This window comes from Oryctolagus cuniculus, chromosome 2, assembly GCF_964237555.1.
Source record: "Oryctolagus cuniculus chromosome 2, mOryCun1.1, whole genome shotgun sequence".
Taxonomy (NCBI): domain Eukaryota; kingdom Metazoa; phylum Chordata; class Mammalia; order Lagomorpha; family Leporidae; genus Oryctolagus; species Oryctolagus cuniculus.
In genome coordinates, this window is record NC_091433.1 from 17,428,710 (window position 1) to 17,436,236 (window position 7,527).

Genomic DNA, 7,527 nt, shown 5'->3' on the forward strand with positions numbered 1-7,527 from the left:
TGCATACATCAAGAATTTGGAAATGCATCAAATAAATGACATAACAATGCATCTCAAGGACCTAGAAAAACAAGAACAAAACTCAACATTAGTAGAGGGAAAGAAATTAGAATTAGAGAATAAATAAAGGAAATTGAAATAAAAAATACAAAAGATGAGAGAAATGAAGTACAGGTTTTTTTTTTACATAAACAAAATTAATAAACCATCAACCCATCTAACAAAAAAAGGAAGAAGAAAGACATAAAGTAATAAAGTCTGAGATTAAAAAAGAGATATTACAATGGATATCACAGAAATAAAAAGAATCATCAGAAATTACCACAGATATATGCCAACAAATTGGAAAATCTAGAGGAAATGGGTAGATTTCTGGACACATAAAATCTACCAAAATTGAGTCTTGAAGACATATAAAAACTAAATAGACCAATAGCCAAGATGGAGATTGAATCCGTAATAAAAATCCTCTCAACAAAGAAAAGTCCAGGAACAGATGACTTCATTGCTGAATTCTACCAAACTTTTAAAGAATTAATTCCAATTTTTCTCAATTTAAAACAATTGAAAAGGAGAGAAGCCTCCCAAACTCCTTTTATGAGGCCAGCATCAACTTACTTCCAAAACAAACAAACAAAAAAAGATATGATAAAGAAAGAAAATTACAGACCATTATCACTGATAAGTATAGATGCTAAAATACTCAACAAAATACTAGCAAATTGAATCCAACATCTCATGAGAATGATAATTCACCCAGACCAAGTGCGATTTATCCCCGGTATTCAGAGAATGTTCAACATATGCAAATCAATAAATGTGACACATCACATTAATATGTTGAAGAATAAAAACCATATGATTATCTCAGTAGATACAGAGACAATATCCTTTCATGATGAAAACCTTAAGCAAATGGGTACAGAAGAAACATTCCTTAACACAATCAATATGACAAACCCACAGCCAGCATCATATCAAATGGCAAAAGCTGATAGCATTTCCACTAAAATCTGGAATCAGACAAGGATGCCCCCTTTCACCATTCCTATTTAATACAGTTCTAGAAGTTTCGACCTGAGTCATTAGGTAAGAAAAAGAAATCAAAGGGATACAAATGGGAAAGGAGAAAGTCAAATTACTCCTGTTTGCAGATGACATCATTCTATATATAGGTAATCAAAGACTCCAGTAATAGACTACTGGAATTCATAAGAGAGTTTGGTAAAGTTGCAGGATATAAAATCAACACAGAAAAATCAACAGTCTTTGAATACACAGACAATGCCATGGCTGAGGAAGAACTTGTAAGATCAGTACCACTCACAACAGCTACAAAAAATTAAATATCTTGAACCTTGGAATAAATTGGACCAAATAGATGAAAGATCTCTACAATGATAAATTATAAGACATTAAAGGAATGGGAGAGGGAGCGGGAGATGGGAGGGGTGCGAGTGGGAGGGAAATTATGGGGGGGCGGGAAGCCAATGTAATCCATAAACTGTACTTTGGAAATTTATATTGACTAAATAAAAAAAGACATTAAAGAAAAGTATATATAAAAAATAGAAAAAATATTCCACATTTATGAAATAAGCTAGTCCCCAAAAAATAAGCAAAAAGAAATATAAACTGAGATGTAGAGAAGTTGGAATCCTGGTAGGAATACAAAATGGCACTACTACTGTGGAAAAGTTAAGCAATTCTACAAAACATTAGGCAGAAAAGTACCATATGATTCAAATTCCCTTTCCTAGGTATATATTTTAATGAAACACAGGTCCTCACAAAAAATTGTATGTGAACATTCATAGCAGCGTTAGTCAAAAAGGCAAAAAGTAAAGAAAAAGTAGAGCAACTTAAATATCCATCAAGTGATGATAGATAAGTAAACTGTGATATATTCATACAATGAAGGATTGATTTGCAACTAAAAGGATTGGAATACTGATGCACACTGCATGAATGAAGCTTGAAAATACCTTGCTTTGTGAAAGAAGCTAATCACAAAAGACTACATGCATAATTTCATTTCTATGAAATGTCCAGAAGAGGCAGAGCCATCAAGATAGGAACTGAGGAAGAGAGAAATGGAGTTTCTTTTGGAGGTGATAAAAACAATTCAAGATTAGAAAGCAGTGATGCTTATACAACTCTGTGAATATTTGTAAAACCTTTACAATGTAACCTTTAAGAGAATGATTTTGATGGCATGTGAATTTTCCCTCAACAAATCTGTTATTAAAAATAAATATGCCCACACAGGGCATAAAGTCAGCAGGCCATTGAACAACACTGAGGAGTTATTAACAATGCTGAAAGAGAAGGAAGGGAGAGATGGATTCAGGCGACACAGAAATCATGTAGGATTCAATGTACTGATGGATTAAATATGAAGAGTAAAACATTAATGCATTAATATAATTATACATTATTTTGCAATGGACATGGAAGTGATTTATTTATAATTTTGTTTTTCAGTAACAGTTTATCATGTGCAAAAAAAGCCAATGTAATGAAATATTGTTAGAGAAATTATTGATGGGTCTTGTTACTGCTATTAATTTTAATTACTCTAATTAATCTGGGCTCTCCTAGACCTGTCTTCTTGTTCTGCCATTAATTAGTAGTTTGACCTTATGGAAGTCATCCTTTTTCTTTATCTATCAAATGAAGGAGTTGAACTGGAGTTCCTTATAAGCTTCCTGCCAATGCAATAATATTTTTGTTCTGAAACAGAGATTACAATTTGTTCATAATTAAATTATACATTATATTCTCTTTCCCCACCGTGCTAGCTACAGTAACTAAATTGCTAATAAGTTCAAAACAGAAGAGAAAATGTTTCAGTTTAGTTCAAGGAAGAAGTTAAACTGGAAACTAACACCTTACTTGAATTAATATGGTTTTTACAACTGCCTAATGGTCTGTTATTGTCAAAATGTTCAAGGTAAAGTGCCCATTTGTAGCCAGATTGCATTAAAAATTTCTTTTGGAATTTGGGTAGGTTCAAAAATTAGCATTTTTAACTAAGCATTCAGGTTTTTTAAACTGTATTCTTCAAAAATTTGTATAGAATAACTAATAGTAATGGGTCTTAATGTAAATGGATCTTCATAGGTCTGCATGTATCTTATAGCCCTAGATAGCCAGTAGAGGTTTATGTCATGTTAAGTCTTCCAGACTATATAATCCTTCTCCTGAATTAGACTTAAAATGCAATAAATACTCTACAATAGATGTATGACAAATGTTAATATTATCTCCATGAAGTTATTCATTTGGAGGTTAGACTTCCACTACTATACCAATTCATTTAAACAATGACCCATTTGCAAATAGGTATGTCCATAACTCTGAGAGTAGATAACATCAACACTGTATTTTGGCTGACTTCAGCCAAGCATAAATGTGACAAGTGGGTTTATTGCTCCACTGTGGTGTTCAGCTAAAATTGGAGATGTAAATCTGAATAGTCCTAAATGGCTGTCTACACTCAGGTAGCACTCCCTTGACTATCTGCCAATGAGCACGATTCTTAATATAGAACACTTCTGCTGGCAAACTCACTTCCTCAATTTTCTAGAAGCTACAGAAAGGTTTCCACATAGACATAGGCTCTATGCCTCCCTTAGAAATGGTGAACACTTCAAACAATAAAAAGCATCCATTTCCTTGAAAAATTAAAATACAGTTTGGCATACATAGTTCCTCTGTGCACAGCTTTCTTTCAGTAACACACTTGGTAGTTGACTACTTTTTTGAAACTTTTAGGAGCTATTTGAAGACAGATGAGCTTAAATCATATCTTGAAAGCAAAATAGATTTAGACTTCCACAAACATCTGTTAATTTTTCATATCCACTGAATCCATTAAGATAATTCACCTTATGGAATAATTCACACTAAAAAGCTCCCAATACAACATGGAGAGAGAGAGAAAATTCGGTTGTGCAAATTATTTCCATTTAAACTGTACCCACTGAACAACAGAGAGAGTAAGTGATTCAAACTGCATGCTAATTGCCTCTGCATCTACGAAGCTCTAGGAAGGCCAAGGCCAGCAAGGTCATTTTTTTCCTACGGGATTCACAAATGACAGTGTCCTTAAAGACTGAAGTCCTATCGGATCATCCATGTATTATAGAACCATTCTGGGCTTCTAGGAGTTCCTTCACTTGTGTTTGCTTATGAGAATGGTTTTCCTCTGTTTGGATGTTAGGATAATTGGGGATGATGAAATGATATCTCATAATCTCTCTCAAAGTAGTCAACTGGATAAAGTTAAAAATTGTCCGCAATTGTCTTGAAACTGTAGCTAACACCAACACTGAAGGGGAGATACTGGTCACTGCTGCTTGGCAGCAGCCCCAAGAATGTTGTGGCTAGAAAGCTATCATTCCTGATTTCTTGTCAGACTTGAGATTCTGTTGATCACGGCCAGTAAGGTGACTCCACTGTGGAAAACTAACATCCGGGGTCACGCCAGTATTGATGATCACAGACAGGCTCTGGTGTGCTTACCATAGGAGATCCTGGAACAATGGAGTCTTTCAGCTATCCCAAAGCCTAAAATTAATTCATTTTTAAAAAGCATTTCCATAATTCCATTACTTTCCCATAAGTTTTCTATTCAGAGCAGTTTTAATATATTGAGGACTTACTTTTGAACTAGACACTGTACTAGGTAGTATACAATTTCACTTACTCTTCAGCACATTATTAACTAGGAAATATACTATTTATTTTACTTTTGAGGAATCTTTGGCTATAGAAGTCTAACCCATTTACACCATAAGCAAGAGCAGAACTGGTATTTGAATCCTGAGAGGAGCAACCTTCAACATCCATGGGGGTTCCACTATGGTATTCCACCCTCTGTATATGAGAAGGATTTACCAGCATCCTGAATCCCTAGGCCACCAAATTCCTTCCCACATTCCTAGTGCTCTAGAAAGTTACAGCTGCTGCAATAACCACCCAGATACACATTCTGGCTTATAAACAACAGAAGTTCATTTCTCACAGTTCCTGTGGTTAGAAGTCTGAGGTCAGGATGGCTGCATGGCCAGGTTCTGCCATTGGGTTGCAAACTGCCCTCTTCTCACTGTATCTGCACACGGTGAGAAAAGAGGAAGCTAAATCTCTGGCCCCTTCTTAAAAGGTTACACTGATCCCATTTATAATGGTTCCACCCTCATGAGTGATCATGTAACTTTGTGAGTCTACAATACACAATCCATTCATCTGTTCTTAGACACCCTTGAAATCCATAAGAAAGTTTTAATGTTGCATTTTTGTTTCCATAGTAATTTTTAAAAAATTGAGCACTTCTGCATTTAAGCAACCTAGACCTTCTGGCTAACTTTTTAAAGTTTATTTATTTGTTTTTATCTCTCAAAAAGGCAGAGCAATTGAGAGAGAGAGAGAAAGGGAGAAAGAGAGAGTGAGCGAGCGAGCTGGCATTTTCTGGATCACTCCCTAAATATCCACAAGAGCCATAGCTGGGCCAGGGCAAAGGCAGGAGTCATGAACTCTATCTAGCCCTCCCATGTGGGTGGAAGGGATAAAAAGAACTTATACCACCATCTGCTGCCTCCCAGGCTACGCATTGGCAGGAAGTTGAATCAGAAGCAGAGGTGGTACTCATACCCAGGCTCTCTGATTTGGGATGCAAAAGTCCAAGCAGGTGGCTTAACCCTGGGCACGCACAAAACAATTTGGCTAGTTGTGAGATTTAATGGCAAAATATATAACGGTTTAGATGAAGACCTAACAAGTATCAGACACTCAAAGGATGTAAGTGATATTTAATCAGAGACCTGAGTGCAGTGGTAGAAGCCCCACGACCAGAAGGAAGAGGATACTCCATGTGAAAGGAAGCGTCACAGCAATCTTCTTTGGAAAATACAAACTAAAGCATTTTAATCATTTACTTGTTTAACTGTAGGAGATCACATAAGGAGAGAAAGAAACTTTTAATGAAATGTGTCTCAAAAGGCTCAAGATATTGCTGTGAGCTGAATTTTGTACTTCTCCAAATTCTAACCTGCAGTTTCCCAGAATGTGACCGTATTTGGAGACGGAATCTTTGCACAAGTCGTGTGCAAAGACATGAGGTCATTAGGACAGACCTGGATTCACTATGACTGGAACGCTGGATGCAGACCCGCACAGAACAGAGACAATGTGAAAACAGAGGGAGAGGATTGTCATCAAGAAGCCAGGAAGAGACAAGCCTGCTGACATTTTGCACTATCACTTCTGGCCTTCAAACAATAAGAAAAGGTATTTTGTTGTGTGACCCACAACGTTTGTGGTAATTGGTTACTGCAATACTGATAAACTGATACAGAACTCACCCTCAGGAAGAAGGAAGACTTTTTCTGCAGATGGCCTATTTAATATTCAAATTTCAAAGTTCATCCCTGAAAGATTTTGATCTATTCAAAAGACAGTAAGCACTAATTAGATTAGGTCTCCAAGGACTTTTGCCAAATGGTGGGTCAGATTAGACCTTTAGAAGCAAACTAGTTTCCTTGGAGGTCATTGGACCAGACGAGGCTGATGACAGCTTCAGAATCATTCTAAGTGATACCAGTAGCTAAAATTTTCCACGTACTGAATTAATGACAAGAATTCAGAATCTGGGGAATGTGTCCAGATCAATTCTCTGTTAATCTATGGAGCACTTTAATTCCACCTACCATCATGAGGTCCCATGACTTTTAGCTGGAAGATTTTTTGCTAAAGGCCAAAGTTTGATCCTAACCTTAGGTTAAGTGTTCAACAGGAACTACCTAGGAATAGCCATTCAGGAATTATAAGTGCCAACGTGGTAATAATGAAGAGTTTGGTGAGCAGACTGGTATTATGTTCATGGGAGTTCCAGGCCAGCAAGACAGAGTTGAGGCTGAGAGAACTGAGCCACATTTCTATCAGTATGGGACAGAGAAAAGCAGGAACAGGAACGGAAGTAAGAGCTGACAGTGGGACGGTCAACAGAGGGAAGGGCGGACTGAACCCAGACTGAAGCTTCCATCATGGAGGATGGGAATGAGTATGTCTTTAGAGAGTGAGCAAGTGTCCTCGGTCAGTGGGAATGTTGATGTGTAAAGGGTGAGACCACTTCTGAAAACAGACAAGTCACAGGGCAAAGATTTGATTGCAATGCAGGGAAAGTGGTGCCCGGCAACTAGAAAGAAAAAAGCATGTTCACCAAGGATGAGATGTTCCAGCAGGCAATGTTGCCATGGCATTCAAAGTGCTGGTTCCAGCACAATCTTGGCTGTAAATGGAAATGGAGCCACAATTGGGTGGCATTCAAACTCGGGCATACTATAATTAAGTAATTATTTGAACCAATGGTTTTATTAAGTTTCTCTGCACAAAAGCCAGCACCTCTCTTTAGTTAACTGCTACATCCATTATATTTAGCTCCTACTTAATATTTTCTAATGGAAAGGCTAAGTATCCAAAGTTTCCTTTACTTGTTTATGAATAATGATAGAATTAGTTAAGCTC